The following is an 18,928-nucleotide window of genomic DNA, read 5'->3' as shown; positions in this document are numbered from 1 at the left end:
ATAAAAAAAAATCTGTATTTTGGGTTGAAAACTTTGAAGGCAAATCCAAATAATACAAATGCAGTGTGGTATGAAACAATAACTATTTGATTTATTAGAAATATACCACAGAATCATTTTAAATATTTTCTTATTATACCCTTAATTCTTGATGATATATGTATATTCAGCATGAAAGCCAAATATATTAAATATATTCAAGATATTCATTAAGAAGCTGTTATTATTTACCATGAATACATTGTGGCAAAATTATATTTTAAATGTTTTAAAAATTGCTGTTTATTATTAAATTTTTATTTGAGTATAGTTGACATAGAATTTACATTAGTTTCAGGTGTAAAACAGTGATTTAACAGGACTACATTATGCTATGCTCACCTTGAGTATAGCTACTATCTTTTACCACACAAAGATACGACAATATCATTGACTTTATTCCTATACTGTAACTTTCATTTCCATAAATCTTTCATTTCATAACTGGAAGCCTGTATCTTCTACTCCCCTTCACATATTTTGCTCATATCCCTCTCTCCCTCCTGGAGTGAACTAATTCTACCTATATTTTGGCTAACTCCTCTTTTACTAAGATGTTCTCTGAGCAAAGCATCAGTTTGTTCTCTGTATTTATAGGTCTGATTCTGCTTTTTGTGGGTTTATTCATCTGTTGTGTTTATTCGATACCACATGTAATTGAACTCATATGGTCTTAGTCTTTCTCTGTATGACTTATTTCACTTAGGATAATAATACTCTCTAGGTCCATTCAGATTGTTACAAATGGTGACATCTCATTCTCTAAAGATCACTGTTTATTTTTGTAAAATTTCCCGTTATCTTCCATTTTTAATCTAACCCAACATACAAAATCCAAAAAAATTATCATAAAATGTAAGATTAAATTACAAATATGTATCTAGTACTAAAGATGTTATTTTACTTAAAAAAAGTATGTGGATCTTTAACATTTCTCATGTTCTATCACATAAACCAACACATATCTTAATTCTTTATTTTCACAGGTATATATATCTATTAGAATGACTAAATCTAAGTTAGTGATTTATCTTTTAAACATAGGGTACACCTTTCTCCCTTTATACATTTCTTTATAGCAGATGCTGACAACCTCCCAACCATATTTCCTCATTTATATTACTTCAGTGCATGCTGTACTAACTTATGACTCTGAACATCTGTTCTCTTTGCCTGAAGCTTTCTTTGGTTTCGGTACCCTGCTTTGCCACCCAAAGTTAGACTAGAACGCCGGAGAAATATTTTCCCCAGGAAGTAGCCTTCAACTGATGACTGATGATAATACCTGCATAAATACCCCAGTATCTGTCCCTTGAGGCAGGGAGACTCTGAGATGTACATTCTAAAATAACTTCCAGCATTTCCTCAACAAGGTTAAACTCCAGTACTCACAATGGTAGCTGTATCCATAATAACTCCTTTATTAAACCATTATTTTCCTGTCCCTTCTCTCCCTACTCCTACTTGCAATGCATCATTTCTTTCACATTCCAAAAAAAAATTCACATAGACCTTTGTCTCAAGTTTTATTTTTGGGGAGGGTAATCCAAATTTAAACATGTCTCCACCTATATTCTGATTTATAGTATTACTACTATCTGTAATGTTATTTTTATCTGAGATGAAGTCTACATCTTTCACAGGAGTTTCAATTGTGCATGTCTGGGGATGATTATTCCTGAGCCTAAATCTCAAAACACACAGGAATGTCACATTAACAAGATAGATAAATATCTTGAGTATTTGAATCCTACCACTTATTACAACTCTTAACATCAATTTATCATCTTATTGTCAGTAAAATAAATCTATTATGCTTTCCTGTAAGTACTTTACTTTTTATTGTCTATGTTTATCAAGCACAGCTATTTCAAATAACTGCAAATCACTGTAGACTTTTGTAATGGATTTAGGCATATTTTAATACTCTTCCTCTAAAGATGAGGTCAATGTCATCTCCTCTTGAATTTGAGGAGGGTCTAGGACTGCTCTGACTAGCAGAATATAATTAAAGTGATGCTGCTAATTAGCAGACCAGTTTCCCCTCTAACCCACACCCCTCTGCAGTGAGAAAGCACAAGTGGCCAGTCATAAACCCACATGGAAAAGACTCTTGCCCTTGATTTACTGGGATAGTCAATCCAGCAATCAGTTACCAGTAATATACAGTAGTAAGCTTGAAAGCAAATCCTCAGGCCCTAGTAGAATTGCCCTATGGTCTATGCATCCAACAGATATAAGATACCCAGCTGAGTGGAATGGATGGTCTACAAAACCATAAGTAAAATAAACTATCTGTTTAAAGTCACTAAGTAATAAAGTAGTTTTTGATGCAGCAACAGATAACTGTAAATACAGAATTCATGCCTTGAAGGGAATGCTGTATTTACAAATACACTTTTAAAACCAAAAAAAAACATTTTAAAAATTTCCTGGTAGTTATCAGTCAGAGATCCTGGCAATATTTCCACATACGAAAAACAAATCAATATTATTTACCAATTTAAGACTATGAGAAATTTCTTAACGCAGACAAATAAGAAAAAATAAATTTTATGATGTACGAACACTATTGACTTGATAAATCACAAATCAAGGCTATATTGTGAAATATTATTCTTAAAATTAATAAAATAAAGGCTGACATATATTAAACAGCTACTACATAATCAGATTTTTCCTTAATTTTTTTTAAATTAATTTATTTATTTTTGAGAGAGAGAGAGAGACAGAGCATGGGCAGGGGAGGAGCAGAGAGAGTGGGAGACACAGAACCCGAAACAGGCTCCAAGCTGTCAGCACAGAGCCCAATGCAGGGCTCGAACCCACAAACCATGAGATCATGACCTGAGCCAAAGCTGGACACTCAACCAACTGAGCCACCCAGGCGCCCCAATCAGATTTTTCCCTAAATCTACATATCTGTTAAATGGAAGATAGTAAATAGATAATAATAATCTGAGAAATTGATCTCATCATGGTAATTTGTTCTAAGTCACACAGGAAGTAAATGAAATGCAAAACATTTTGTCTAAAATCTCTCTGACCACAAATACTGGATAGTTTCTTATGCTTCATATTGCTTCTTTGTGTTTTCATATGCTACTCATTAAAATAACAATCATTCTCAGAATACCCACCGTGGGTATACTATCTGTATGTTCTTTAATTTTTTCCTTCAGACAGGAATTTGACTCTCAGGACAATTTTTCTTACGTGTTTTCTCCAGTAGCTAGAGCAGATGCCTAAAGAAATTAGAGTTGAGATTATAATATACATGAATATATTATATATTCTTTGTCACCTGTTTGTATGCTTATTCTTCCCTCTGTATCACATATTTGGCATCCTTTTGTGTTTTTTTAGTGATTGTTCTTTTGCCTACAGTATTCTCTTCTCTCTTCAAAAGCCCATTATACAGAGAAAGAAAGATACAATGTGTTTTCACTGTATCCTGAGAAACTTAACAGAAGACTATGGGGGAGGGGAAGGGAAAAAAAAAAAAAAAGTTAGAGAGGGAGGGAGCCAAACCATAAAAGACTCCTGAAAACTGAGAATAAACTGAGGGTTGATGGGGGTGGGAGGGAGGGAAAGTGGGTGATGGGCATTGCAGAGGGCACCTATTGGGATGAGCACTGGGTGTTGTATGGAAACCAATTTGACAATAAATTTTATATTAAAATAAATACATAAATAAATGTTAAAAATACTTTTTAAAAAGTTTAAATAAAAAACTCATTATATCAACTCACTAAATGTCATTCCCATATGTAGACTCTCCCAATGTCCTTATTAGATCAATTTCTCCCATTAGGGTCTCTGCCAATGTTCTCATTTTCCAACCTGTAGACCAACCAAGCCTGTCTGGTGCCCCACAAGACTCTGAGCACCCAGCTCAGTTCATAGCAATATTAATAAAGACTCAATATTAAATGAAAATTCAATATGGTTAGTGCTAATAAATAAATTTCTATCAACTATGGGCTTTCCCATAGATGAGTTTCCTATAGTTCAAAACTGAAGAGTTTCTGAAATTCACAGGCAATTTTTTAATTTTTTTGTTTGTACCAATTTTTTAATCAATAATGTAGTGACTACTACTGATTAGGGAAACAAAGTACCTGGCATGCAGCAAGCACTAAAATTTTTTGAACTTGTAAAAGCAATCACTTCATTTCTTTTTTCTACTGAAAATTATCATTTCATGATAAAATTAACATTCTTCAAGTACAAATTTAGTCACTTCAATTTTCTTTTGTGAACAATGTTTCTGTAGGCTCACCAACTAAGAATTTGAAATTGTTTATACTAATTAACTTTCATAGTTCTTAATTTCATGGACACTTGTCCTCACTTAGTTCATTTCCACTGACACACAGCAACATACACATCAATGCACACACAAAAATGCCAAATTATTAAGACGTATCTCTAGAAGGTTCCATGGGGGTATTGAATTTGTTTACTATTTTGTGACACCCAATGTATTAGTTTTCTGCTGCTCTCAAAACAATTTGAATGACTTGCACAATTGCCAACCTTGATAATCCTGAGGCTAGTTTGGGGATCTAACTCTAAAAAGTTCCAAACTTGCTATCATTGATATTTGTTACAACTTGAAGGCATTGCTGGGAATCTCATTTTCTGTACCCTGCAAGTATATGAAGAATGAATTTCTCCTCAACTTTACCTTATATTACCTGGGCCAGACATGTTCTTGTTTAACAAAGCCTCATATTTGCTAGGAGAGACAGACCCACCAGTTTATCCCAAAGGTTCAAATACTAGTCCATTGGATTTGTCCAGAATATTAGTACTCTAACTCTAACTATTATCATAATTTCTTCTCCTGGAATTCAAACATATACGTTCATTTAATAAATAGCTTCTTTGTTTTTGTCATTACTGGATATTTAAATTGAAATGCAAAAATAATATATTCAATTTAAATCAGTGGAACATTAGAAGTATATAAACTGAATTTCCAATCTCATGTAACAATTTAGTACAACCTCTGTCACAAATACATACAAATTATAGACAGAAAGATATCACTTTTCTTTCCCACTAAATGGATTTGTGCTTATATTTAATATTTTTATAAAATGACAAATTCTAATAGGTCATGAAAAGCCATATCCATATTAGTAACTTAACCAATCATTTATCTCCATAGACATTTATATTATTTAAACAATTATATTTTATACTGCTGTAATAACATAAAAAACTGCAACCATATATGTGTATATACACATGTGTATGTATGAGTGTGTGTTGAAGAGGGCCTGATAAAAAATATTTTAGTATACACAGACCCTTTGTGTCTTCCTTCTGTTAAGGAAAAATTGAGACTCAAAAACATTTTTTTCTGTCCATGTTTTCCTAACCTTAAACTTACTTATAATTTACTTAAGCCATAAATAAATGGAGGATTGCAGTGGAAAAATCTAGTTAGTTTTTTATAAAAACATAAATATAAAAACATAAAGATAAGTTTTATGGGGGGATAGAATTTATAGTGATACTCTATGTGAGGAACAATGACGAGTTATGGACAAAGGGAATGGAAGATTTTAAAACACTGAGAAGAGGGAAATTCAAAAATGTTTGCTTTGCTTTATAATTGGAAACATTTCAATGTACTTTCAGAAGAAAAATATATTATTAAAGTTATTTAGTAAAATTTTATTTTGATGTGATACTACCCTGTTTTGTTGTTGTTTTTATTTGTTTTTGTTTTTATTTGTTTTTATTTTATTTTGTTTTTATTTTTGTTTTGAGATGTAAGGATATATTCATTACATTTCCTTCTATTGTAACTTTCCTGTCTTTCTACATAACCGAATAGCCAAGGAGGGATTCTCAACTCAGCATTATTTAGGTTCATTTCAATGACATGCTTCATATTCAAAATAAATTTATTTACTAAGACTGTACACTTCAAAGTGTGTACTAAGTTGTAAGATCACTCCTGACAAAATAAGTATAACAATAATGACATACTTATAATTTAACACTCAATAAATTTTAGTGCACTATTCAGTGACACCATTAATTAAAATATTGTTATGGGGGTGCCTGGGTGGCCTAGCCGGTTAAGCATCCAAGTCTTGGTTTTGGCTCAGGTCATGATCTCACTGTTCATGAGACTGAATCCCACATCAGGCTCTGTGCTGACAGCATGGAGAGTGCTTGGGATTCTCTCTGCCTCTCTCTCTGCCCCACCCTGTGTGTGCACTCACTCTCACTTTCAAAAATAAATAAACTAAAAAAAATTGTTACTAAATTATAATTTAAACAGACATTTTACAATATAATTTAATATTTTTATAAATAATAGATACGATTTATCAAACTGGTACAAATTTTTGTACTATTAAGGGCTTAGAATCAAGTACATACTTGTTATGATAATATGCTGGGGTTTCTTTAGCCCAATCTTTAAAGCATATTTTACTGTGGAAGATTATTTCTGTTAATAGTGAGAGCTACCCAATATTTCAGTTTCCAAAAATAGTTGATAAATATAATAAAATTTAAATCCATAGTGTTTATTCAAGAACAATACATTATTGTCCAAATTCATGGATTTTGTTATGTATTGTTTCTAAACCCTAATGCTGGTTAGTAATCGCCTGTCCCAAGTAACAAAAAACAAACAAGAAAGGAGAAATTAATGATTCCCTATCTTAAATAATTCTTAGGTCCCACCAACATATTGTCCAAGTGATTTATAGAATTTTAAGGTATATATCTGGATGTTGTCTTTATGGTCAGCTAAACTAAATCCCTCACTCTATACATGAAGACAGTGGGCTAGGAAAGAAAGGCAAGTGGTGTCATGCAGATGTGATCTTACTTCCTAGCTGTGTTTCATTAACTGATTTATCTCAGTAGAAACATCTAGTAAGTGTGTACCCACAGTCATATCTCTGTCTTCTAACTCAAAATTTATTGTTTTTTTCATTCTACTAGGTCATATCATAAACATACTATATGAAGTCATAGCATGACTACTTAATTTGAAAGCACTTAACTCTCTCTCACACACATTCACACACACTAACAAAGAAAGAATAGTACCTTAGAGAAAGAAATTTCTACACCATAAGGCTCATGTAGAAAAAGACAGAGAGAGACAGAGACAGAGAGAGAGATACCACTACCTAGATGATATTCCTTGCCTAGCAAAATGATGAAAAAGCAAAAAAACAAAAACAACAACAAAATTAATGTATTTAAATAGTGAGCTCTATGTAACAGCAATAGTTCAAATTTATAAATAAAACAGCAGTATGAGAATGAATAAAATCTTCATTCTCAGAATAAATTTTCCTTATTAGATTCTAGTTTTGATAGGTTTTATAGATATATTTAACATGTCTGACAATAGAATAGCATCCTTTAGACCTGAATGTGAGACAGGAAACCATCAAAACCCTAGAGGAGAAAGCAGGAAAAACCTCTTTGACCTCAGCCGCAGCAATTTCTTACTTGACACATCTCCAAAGGCAAGGGAATTCAAAGCAAAAATGAACTATTGGGACCTCATGAAGATAAAAAGCTTCTGCACAGCAAAGAAAACAATCAACAAAACTAAAAGGCAACCAACGGAATGGGAAAAGATATTTGCAAATGACATATCAGACAAAGGGCTAGTATCCAAAATCTATAAAGAGCTCACCAAACTCCACACCCAAAAAACAAATAATCCAGTGAAGAAATGGGCAGAAAACATGAATAGACACTTCTCTAAAGAGGACATCCAGATGGCCAACAGGCACATGAAAAGATGCTCCTCATCACTCCTCATCAGGGAAATACAAACCAAAGCCACACTGAGATATCACCTCATGCCAGTCAGAGTGGCCAAAATGAACAAATCAGGAGACTATAGATGCTGGAGAGGATGTGGAGAAACGGGAACCCTCTTGCACTGTTGGTGGGAATGCAAACTGGTACAGCCACTCTGGAAAACAGTGTGGAGGTTCTTCAAAAAATTAAAAATAGACCTACCCTATGACCCAGCAATAGCACTGCTAGGAATTTACCCAAAGGATACAGGAGTACTGATGCATAGGGGCACTTGTACCCCAATGTTTATAGCAGCACTCTCAACAATAGCCAAATTGTGGAAAGAGCCTAAATGTCCATCAACTGATGAATGGATAAAGAAATTGTGGTTTATATACACAATGGAGTACTACATGGCAATGAGAAAGAAAGAAATATGGCCCTTTGTAGCAACGTGGATGCACCTGGAGAGTGTTGTGCTAAGTGAAATAAGTCCTACAGAGAAAGACAGATATCATATGTTTTCACTCTTATGTGGATCCTGAGAAACTTAACAGAAACCCATGGGGGAGGGGAAGGAAAAAAAAAAGAGGTTAGAGTGGGAGGGAGCGAAACCATAAAAGACTCTTAAAAACTGAGAACAGTGCTCGCTTCGGCAGCACATATACTAAAATTGGAACGATACAGAGAAGATTAGCATGGCCCCTGCGCAAGGATGACACGCAAATTCGTGAAGCGTTCCATATTTTTGAATGGATAAAGAAATTGTGGTTTATATACACAATGGAATACTACGTGGCAATGAGAAAAAATGAAATATGGCCTTTTGTAGCAACATGGATGGAACTGGAGAGTGTGATGCTAAGTGAAATAAGCCATACAGAGAAAGACAGATACCATATGGTTTCACTCTTATGTGGATCCTGAGAAACATAACAGAAACCCATGGGGGAGGGGAAGGGAAAAAAAAAAAAAAAAAAAAAAGAGGTTAGAGTGGGAGAGAGCCAAAGCATTAGAGACTGTTAAAAACTGAGAACAAACTGAGGGTTGATGGGGGTTGGGAGGGAGGGCAGGGTGGGAGGGAGGGCAGGGTGGGTGATGGGTATTGAGGAGGGCACCTTTTGGGATGAGCACTGGGTGTTGTATGGAAACCAATTTGACAGTAAATTTCATATATTAAAAAAAAAAAAAAAAACTGAGAACAGTCTGAGGGTTGATGGGGGGTGGGAGGGAGGGGAGTGTGGGTGATGGGTATCGAGGAGGGCACCTGTTGGGATGAGCACTGGGTGTTGTATGGAAACCAATTTGACAATAAATTTCATATATTAAAAAAAAGAATAGCATCCTTTAAATTTTTGCTTTGTTTTTAATGTTGCCAGCAGTCTCTGACGGAGCTAAAATTTACCAACACTGAATTAACCATAATACAGAGATTTTAAGCAATAGAAACTCACAGTACACATTAAGAGACTAATGCTTACAAAGAAGGGGATTCATGCAGAAAATCAGATTAGGATTCTAGTGCTTTACATCATTGTCAGCCAACAACAGCCCTAGTGTTCTCTTTCATTCATGAATACTAGGACCTTGCTCAGTGACTCAGAGTGCCTAGACTAGAGAACTGTCTTGAATGAGGAAGTCACCCAAATAGTTAAGTGAACAGATAAAATAGAAAATCATATTCTCTGGATGGTGATGTAGATATACAAACATATCAGGGACAATCCTGGTAACCTCATCTTCTTTGAAGACCATTGTACCAAGAATGGGCACATGCAATTTGATCAGATGTATATAAAATGAACTCCATTTTTGATGTTTGACTGACAGCTTTTAGCTTCATCTCTTCCACTTCCCTTTGCCTCACATCTGAGCAAGCTGATAAGAAAGCCTGGGTGCTCCCTGCTTTGACAAAAGAGGTAGTTTCAAACTACACATGCTTTTTTTGTTTTTCATTATTTTTTTTTTACTATTTATTTTTAGAGAGAGAGAGACAGAGTACAAGCAGGGGAGGGGCAGAGAGAGAGTGAGACACAGAATCCAAAGCAGGCTCCAGGCTCTGAGCTGTCAGCACCGAGCCTGACTCAGGGCTCAAATTCACGGACCGCGAGATCATGACCTGAGCCAAAGTCAGATCCTCAACTGACTAAGCCACCCAGGCGCCCCCAAACTACACATCTTTAAAACCACCCTATGTTACCATAGTAACCCTCAGCCCTGCCACACCCCCTAAATACTATAAACCTTAAACCAGTCTCCCATCCTTGTACTCTTAAGCTATTTTAGTTCTAATTTTAGGAGATCTACCCTGTTATCCACAAGGGTCTCAATACGTGAGTAATAAAACCTCCTATGTTTCAATTTGTATGTGGTATCATCAGTCTTGATATCTGAGCTATTGTCTATAGCTTGGCCACAACAGTGCATAAATCAGAAGACACATCTATAACCTCCTGCTTCTTCATGTGAATGTTGAACTTGCTCTAGTGCCTGGCTCTCCTTAGGATTATTTACTGCATTATGCTTTAAATTACCATCAAATCCAAGTATTTTCTCTAGAAATTCCTTTCTTTGCTTATGTTAGCCACATTACTTATCTTTTATTTATATCCAATATTTCAATTGATTTCTGAGCAACTGTTTATCTTTGCATATGTTTTTTTTTAATTCTTTTTTTCTTTTTTATTTTAAAAGATTAACTTAAGGCACCTGGGTGGCTCAGTGGATTAAGTGTCTGACTTCAGCTCAGGTCATGACCTCATGGTCCGTGAATCCAGTCCATGAGTTTGAGCCCCACATTGGACTCTGTGCTGATAGCTCGGAGCCTGGAGCCTGGAGCCTGCTTTGGATCCTGTGTCTCCCTCTCTCTCTGCCCCTCCCCTGCTCACACTCTGTGTTTCTCTCTCAAAAATAAACATTAAAATTTTTTTAATAAAATAAAAAATAAAAGGTTAACTTATACTGTGATCAGAAAAAAATGCATATATGCTGATATACATACATATTATAATATATTATTACATAATTGTTGTGGTTAATTTTACTTGTTAAATTGACTAAGCCACAGAGTGTCCAGATATTTGGTGAAATATTATTCTCAGTGTGTCTAAGGGGATGTTTTAGATGAAATTAGCATTTGAAACAGATGAGTAAAGAAGATTGACCTCCCTAATGTGGGTGGGCCCCATCCCTCAATTGGAAGGCAGAGCAAAACAAAAAGGCTGACCCTTCCACAAATAAAAGGGAGTTCCATCTTCCTGACTGCCTTGAGCTGGGACTTTGATTTTTTTTTTTTTCCTGCTTTGAATTCTAACTGAAACATTGGCTCTTCTTGGGTTTCATACCTGTTGACCTTCAATTGGACTATACACTATCAGCTCTCCTGGATCTCCAGCTTGCCAACTGCAGATCTTAGAACTTTTCAGCCTCCACAACATGTGAGCATGTGTGTGTGTGTGTGTGCGCGTGTGTATACTCATGCTATTGAATCTGTTTGTCTGGAGAGTTCTGGCTAACTCAATTTTATTTTAATATTTACTGTTGTAGCAAATATATTTTCTATTTTCCTATTTCCTATATTTCATATACACTAAGTCACTTTTCTGTTAAAAATAAAGGGAATTAAAAATTGATGAAAAAAGTAAAGTTACTGAACTGGCTACTGAGATAAAATTATTTAAAGGCCAAAATCAAGAGAATTGAAATCTAGGAGATTCAAGTTGAGAAGTGCTATACTCATCCCATATCTTATTTAAAAATATACATATACAAGTGTATATATATGTGTATATATACACATATATATTTGCATTTTAATGATGCTTACATTTAAATGAGATTTTAGAGTAGTGTGTATCATACTTTTGAAAGCCTAGTTGCTCAAAAGGCCATGGAGTATTAGTATATTAAGAGCATGTATCTACTTAGAGGAAGGATGTCACTAGGGTTATGTGTCTTCCAAGTGTAATGCTCCAAGGATTGAATATATAAAAACTATTGCATACTGCCTTACTGGTTTGTTATTTTATTTACTTACAAGGAATGCCATGTGATGTTGTATACAAAAGTTAAAGCCCAATAATAAGCTTTATTGGAAAACGCTGATAAGCACAGTTGTTCTCATTGAAATGCATGCATTTTAAATACAATTTCCTTTTATTCTACTCTTTATGTTCTCCTAAGTGCTATCACCATGTTACCATGGTTATTCAGGTGTTAATAACTGACTTCAATTTTAAGAATTATTCTTAAATGTACTTTAATACTGTGCCTACAATGACTCTACCACAGAAAAGATCTTTTCAAGTTTTGCATATTTGGCAAAACTTTATCTGATCAATAAATCTCACGTGCTTGCATCTCTTAAGAGTAGATCTTTTTCTCCAAGGAGTATAGTGCTAGATTCTTTACTTGGAATTATCAGAGTAATTACTGTGTGTTGTACTTATTAACAATATTCATGAACTCTCTCATGAATCAAAATATATTTCTCATGCTAACTCACTTGTAACATAAGCTGTTTAGTTTTGCAATCATAAGAAATGAAAAGATAAATGTATTTATTATGCATTAGGAAGAGCAACATTTTAAGATATACAAACAGCAGATGCACATGATTTATCCCTTGGTACAAAGGCAGATCAACTGAGAATACAATCATAAGATAAAATAATAATCTATGTCCTTTATTCAAAACATCATTTTATCTTCTGATTCTTTAAATTATTTATTGTTTCCTCCAAATTTGCTATCCAGTCTCTACACAGTACACCTCAATATGTAGCTATGCAACTAACAACATACAGCATAAATAATAAGAAAGATCAATATGTCACCTCCACAATCAAACCTAGCTCATTATTGCTAGATATTAATTCCATCGGAAATGGCTTTCCTGACTTACCACCATAAGTTTCAAGAACTAACATGAGGTTTTCCTTGCCTCTGCAATATTAAAAGCATATGTCAAGATGGGTCTTCATTGGTGGTAAAACTTGCTGACCCACAGTAAACAGGGGGCTGCCGAGGTATTCAGGTAGTTTGTTAAAGCAACAGAATCTATCCAATTCTGTGTTATACACTTTTCTAGACATTTTACACATAATTCTCACAATAACATTGTGAGGTATGATCTATAAATATAAAAACGAAGAAAACCACCTTTCTGCTTTGAAGGAGGTTAAACATAGGGTAAAGAAAACACATTTGCAGAATTGATTTATCCTGCAATACAATAAACGATATAATAGAACTATGTCAAGAGACCAGAGTCCAGATAACTGAGTGAAAGAATAGTGAGGATGCCTTCACAAAGGAAGCAATATTTGCATTGGAACCATGAGGATGAGTAGAATTTTTTTCAGATGAAGAAGGGTGGAAGAAAATTCTTAGCAATAATGTAACTCCAAACTATCAACAAATAGGGTGTGTTCAGTTTGGTAAAATGCATATTGAAGAAAATGTGTATGGGGTCATGGTGATACATGGCATAGGATTTACCTTATGGAATTTAAATGTATAATCAAATAATATAGATTAATCCAATAATTATTATGTATAGGGTATATTATTAGAGTATAGCGATGAAAGAGAAGGTGAGGAGGTCAGCTGATTCTATATAGATATTGAGGTTTAGCATTATTAGTTACAAGAGATGGCAAAGTTAGAAGAGAAACTAATCAATCATTAGACACACAGGATGATTAGCTTAATATTCTTCTCTGTTGAATATCGCCTTTTTCCCCAAAATTCTCTTTTCTCATATTCCATGCCAATTTCTTTAAAATACTAAATTAAGAATAAATATTAAAGTTAAGAAAATACTACTTTCTTTAATATGTAGCATATTCATTTTTATTCATTTCTAGACCCACTCCCACTCCCACTCCCTTAGTTTTTATGATATAACATTTAATAATGAGCCTCTTCTAAAGAGCCTTCTTATTCACAAACTTCCCCATCTGAATAAATGTTACATAAAAAAAGCCAAATTCATTAAACTAAAACATTACTCTGTTTAAATGGTTTTTCTGCCTGAAATATTAAAATAAATTGGTTAATTATTGACTTAAGACTAGATCATTTTATTTGTGGCAAAATTTCAATAAATTTGCTCAACCTACTGTTTCCTTTTAAGCCACTTAAGTTTAGTGAAATTATTATTTGGTTTTCCTTTCACAGTTACATGATTGTCCCAGTTTGTTCCCACATGTTATATTATCTGCATTAGTAGTATTAGTTGCCATATTCTCTAAGTTCTAATTCTTACAACCCTCAAAAACCAACTAATTATCCTCTGTAGTATACTTATGAAGAAATAGTTTCTTAAAGAGCTTGCCATATTTGGGTGTTGGTATTTATAATCAGGAAGCGGAACAGACAACCTTGACTTGCTTGCTCTTGGCTTTCCTGGCTTTCCCAAGTACCAAGAACTTAAGGGAAGTTCTAAACTTCAATTAACTATCTCACTTCTAAAATAACTATAATATATTTCTCCATTTTATACGTGGTTCATGATTAACATTTTTTGGTATATGAGTCTGAGACATAATGTAGAGAGTATCAGAAGATCCTGGAATTAAAGCCTTATGAGGTAACTGGATGGAATGTATGGGTTTACACCCCTGGTGGAAGACAGGGTGGCTCACCAAGTAGTGGTCCAATATACACTGAAGTTGAATCCATTTAAAGGACAATAATTTCAAACATTCTCCAGAAACACACTTTTTTGTTGTTGTTGCTGTTGTTCATTTAAGCGGAGGTATTCTGGTAAATTTTCACTTTCTACTCGATACAATACTTATATAAATTGTTTTATACTAGGAAGGTACATTTTTCAACTCAGAAAAAAAGCTCCGTTTCAATACTTAGTGTTCAAATATTTGGCTACAGAGAAACACTTAAGAAATTCTCCAAGAGTACTATTCAAAGCACTTTACATAAATGTAATTCAATTAAACTAAATACTCAGATTAAAATATTATAGTAGACAGTTTGCAAAAAAAAAAAAAAAAAGTGCTGCATTCATCTCTGCCTCTGGGTCCATAAGATAGTGAGTCTCATGTCCCCAGCCCTTTCCCCAGTCACCCCAGCCAGAACCAGCAAAATAGAGCACCCTGCTTACTTACAGCTGATTTCAGTGGCATGAGAGTGCTGACAGGGGACCAGAAGAGCTACCCCACTGTGTTGTGCCCAATTTTCTGATCCACATAATTTGACCTAAATAATGTTGTTTTAAGCCACTTTATTTGAGTTAGTTTGTTACACGGAACTAAATAACTGATATAAATATTACACACAGACCTAAATACTTAAAGGGCTTTGTCCATAGAGAAACCAAACGTAAATCCTGAAAACACAGGAAATGAGTGCTACAAATGAAATCATATATATTTCAGCCTAAACTACTCCCAGAGAAAAATATGCCAGAAATTATTTGGTTTTATTATAATTTAAAGATGTATACTTGACCTAAGAATTATTATAAAGTATCACTGAATATAAGAACTAACTTAGATAAAATTTGAAGGCTCCAGATAAAGAAACAATATTATAATTGAGAAAAGTAATAAAATTAATAAATATCAGGTTCATTGAGGAATAAGGGAGACAAGAAGAGAAACCAAATTTACACATAATTTGAAATGGCACAAGGGATAAAATCAGTCACAAAGAACAATCTCTGCAGTGTAAGGTAATTGATTAAATACAAAAAATAAAACTATAAACTTTTTTAAAGCTAATTCACTTAAGGGGCAAAATTGAATTTTTATTCAAACCAGATCAGAAAGATTTTACAGTTAACAAACCATTGCACACATCCATCCCTACACACAAATTTTTAAATGCATACATCAGCAAGAGAGAAAAGGATCCAGAAAATAAGGTCTGATATGCAAATAAAATGAAGAATAAGGCAATAGTTATGTAGATAATATAATTTTGACTGTAAAATAGTAGTAACTGTAGTCGTAGCAATACCAAATAAACAGAAACCAAAAATATTAGAGAATCGGGCGACCTGGACAGCTCAGTCGGTTAAGCATCCGACTTCTGCTCAGGTCATGATCTTGCAGTTCATGAGTTCGAGCCCTGCATTTTGCTGTTGCAGAGCCCACTTTGGATCCTCTGTTTTCCTCTCTCTCTGCCCTTCCCCCACTCACACTCTTTCTCTTTCTCAAGAATAAACATTTTAAAAAATATTAGAGAATTAAAATACTGGAGAAAATTAAGCAATGAGGCTAGCAGTTAGATTTAAGTTTTCTGCAGTCCTTACACAGCTTTATGTTTGGAATAAGGAATAGACTTGGTTAAGTAGGCTTGTCAGAGTTTTAGGTAAAAACCACGAACAGAAGAGAAATAGAGGAAGCAAAATTTATGAACTAGGAAAGGAAATTGATTGATTTTAACAAACTCAGTATAATCAGTATATATAAAAGAAGCCAATAAAGTATACATGTATATACACATATATAGAGAGAGCTATGTCAAGAGAACAAAGTCCACATAACCAAGGGAAAGAATAGGCAGGGCACCTTCATAGAAGAACCAATATTTGAATTGGACATGTGAAGATGAATAGAAATTTTAAAGTACTCTGATTAAAGTACAAAATGTGTATTTTATTGTATATAAAATACATAGTAATGTGTAAATATACGCCCATATCAAAGTAAAAGTGAGTAAACTTTAAAAGAATTAGAAAAACTGTCAGGTCTGATTACAAAATCAACAAAGAAGCCAAAAACATTGAAATCATCTATATGGTCTCTAAAAAAGAGAAATGCCTTAAGCAAAGTAATCAGAAGGAACAAAGTTAAATCATAGAAAAATACAAATTGTAAAAATATTTTCTTGTCAAAAAGGTGAAAGGTTAGAAAAAAAGGTAATTAGACAAAAATAGATCAATAAATTGTACTACAAACAATGCTAATGCTAATAATGATAACAACATATGCTTGGGCAGCACTTATTGTATTTCAGGGATTCTTCCAACCCCTTAATATTGACTTAGGTCACTAGAAAGGAGAACCTGAGAAAGTATTCAAGCTCTAATGATTTCATTGGTAGTTTCAAATCCAGGTCTGCAACAATGAGTAGTATAGACTAAAGACAAAGGAGAAGGCAATGACATATAATGTGATAAACAGGGGCAAAATTTTTTTAAAGTTTTAAAAATATATAATAATGGGCTGTTTGTGAGGAAGTGTTTTTGCTCAGATGCAGTACTTCTGAAGAATTAACATAATTAACAAGTGTCAAGGAATGGCCACAGTTGTTTTTGGCTTAATGACAATAGAGTCAAATAATTCAGAAGATATCGTAATCTTCAATGTTTGTGGACCCTAATAACAGAATTTCAAAATTTATGAAGAAACAAAGTAAGAGAAATAGACAAATCCACAATCATAGCTGAGCTGGAAGATTAAAATATCCCTCTTTTCATAATTAAAGGAACTAGAAAGCGAAAGAGAAAGAATATATATTAAAAAAAAATTAAAAACAAGATCTCAATAGCTTGCCCTACTTGTCATTTGTAAAACTTAAAGCCAGAAACTACAGAGTAAACATTTATTTTCAAATGTACATAGGAAGTCAAATAAAAATAACAAAAGACACAAATAGAACCATGAAATTGTATTCTACAAATTTAAAATGGGTGAAATTATACAGAGAGTGTTCTTTGACCAAAACAGAGTAAAACCAGGTATCAACAAAAGTAAAATTCTGGAAAATCCAAATATTTAAAAATTAAACAACATTCTTCTAAACAACCATGACAACCATTTCCACAAGTGTTTCATTAGGCTCCTCATTTAAAACAAGTAGCAAGATTCTATGCCCACAATTAGGCACTCCCTCCATATCCAAATGTGGGCAGACAAATCTGTGTGAAACAGCAACCGAAAGAAACAGTGTAGGAAACAAATATCTGAAGAGTAACACAAGTTAGTATCAGTAACACTGATAACCAGTGACAAATTTCTTTCTGAAATAGATGGATGGAACCAACCAAAAAAATTAACTAATAATATAAAAGATTTAATAAGTCGAATCTATATAAAGAATCCTACAATTAATAATTTATAAGTACAAACCTTGTCTTACATGTCAAAAATGATTATAAAGAAAACATTTCACTAAGAAAGGCATGTTCTATCACATATTAAAAAATAAATGTTTTAGGGGCGCCTGGGTGGCTCAGTCGGTTAAGCGTCCAACTTCGGCTCAGGTCATGATCTCACGGTTCGTGGGTTCGAGCCCCGCGTCGGGCTCTGTGCTGACAGCTCAGAGCCTGGAGCCTGTTTCAGATTCTGTGTCTTCTTCTCTCTGTGACCCTCCCCCGTTCATGCTCTGTCTCTCTCTGTCTCAAAAATAAATAAATGTTAAAAAAAAATTTTTTTTAAATAAATGTTTTATATTAAACTTAATTATTCTTTTCCTAAATATTGGAAATAAGAGGAACATTTCAACTCACCTTGTGAAGTAGGCATAATTTTGATAACCAAAAAGATATAAGCTAGAAAATGTACAGACTAATCTCATATAAAGTATGAATGGAAAATTACCATACAAAACAGTAGCTAAACATGTCGAATACTGTATAAGGAAAAATTCATTGTATCCAATTGATTTTACTCCAGGGATATAAGTTTTGTTTGCCATTTGAATAATATAAGTTAAATTCACCATATCAGCTAACTAAAGGGGAAAAAAAAGAGTCATCATTATAATGGGAGGATAAAACAATCAATAAACTTCAACACCTGTTTAGTATACATATGTTCAGCAAACTGGAAATAGAGAATAACGCTCTGCTCTCATAAAGGATATTTTCCAAAAACCTATAACAAACGTTAAAGAATGGTTTACAATATTCCATTTAAAATCAGAAATGAGATATAATTATTTCCATCTGGCAGTGTGTCTGAGAGCAAGGTCTATGCAGATGAGAAAATAAAATAAAATTCATAGAAACAAGACAGAAAAATGCTATTTCTATTCACAAATGATATATGGATTTTTTTACATTTATTTATTCTTGAGAGACAGAGAGCGAGCATGAACGGGGGAGGGGCAGAGAGAGAAGGAG

The 18,928-nt window shown here is 33.7% G+C and overlaps 1 non-coding gene across 1 annotated transcript; it reads left to right on the top strand.

The window, feature by feature from the left end:
* Positions 1-8,479: 8,479 nt before the first annotated feature.
* On the top strand, positions 8,480-8,586 carry LOC122231987. Its single transcript, XR_006209300.1, has one exon. It is a non-coding gene; the product is annotated as a U6 spliceosomal RNA (small nuclear RNA).
* The last annotated feature ends 10,342 nt before the right edge of the window (positions 8,587-18,928 follow it).

The sequence above is a fragment of the Panthera tigris genome, chromosome A1 (genome assembly GCF_018350195.1).
Source record: "Panthera tigris isolate Pti1 chromosome A1, P.tigris_Pti1_mat1.1, whole genome shotgun sequence".
Lineage (NCBI taxonomy): Eukaryota > Metazoa > Chordata > Mammalia > Carnivora > Felidae > Panthera > Panthera tigris.
The sequence above is the reverse complement of the archived record's forward strand: the minus strand, read 5'-3'. Positions and strand labels throughout refer to the sequence as shown.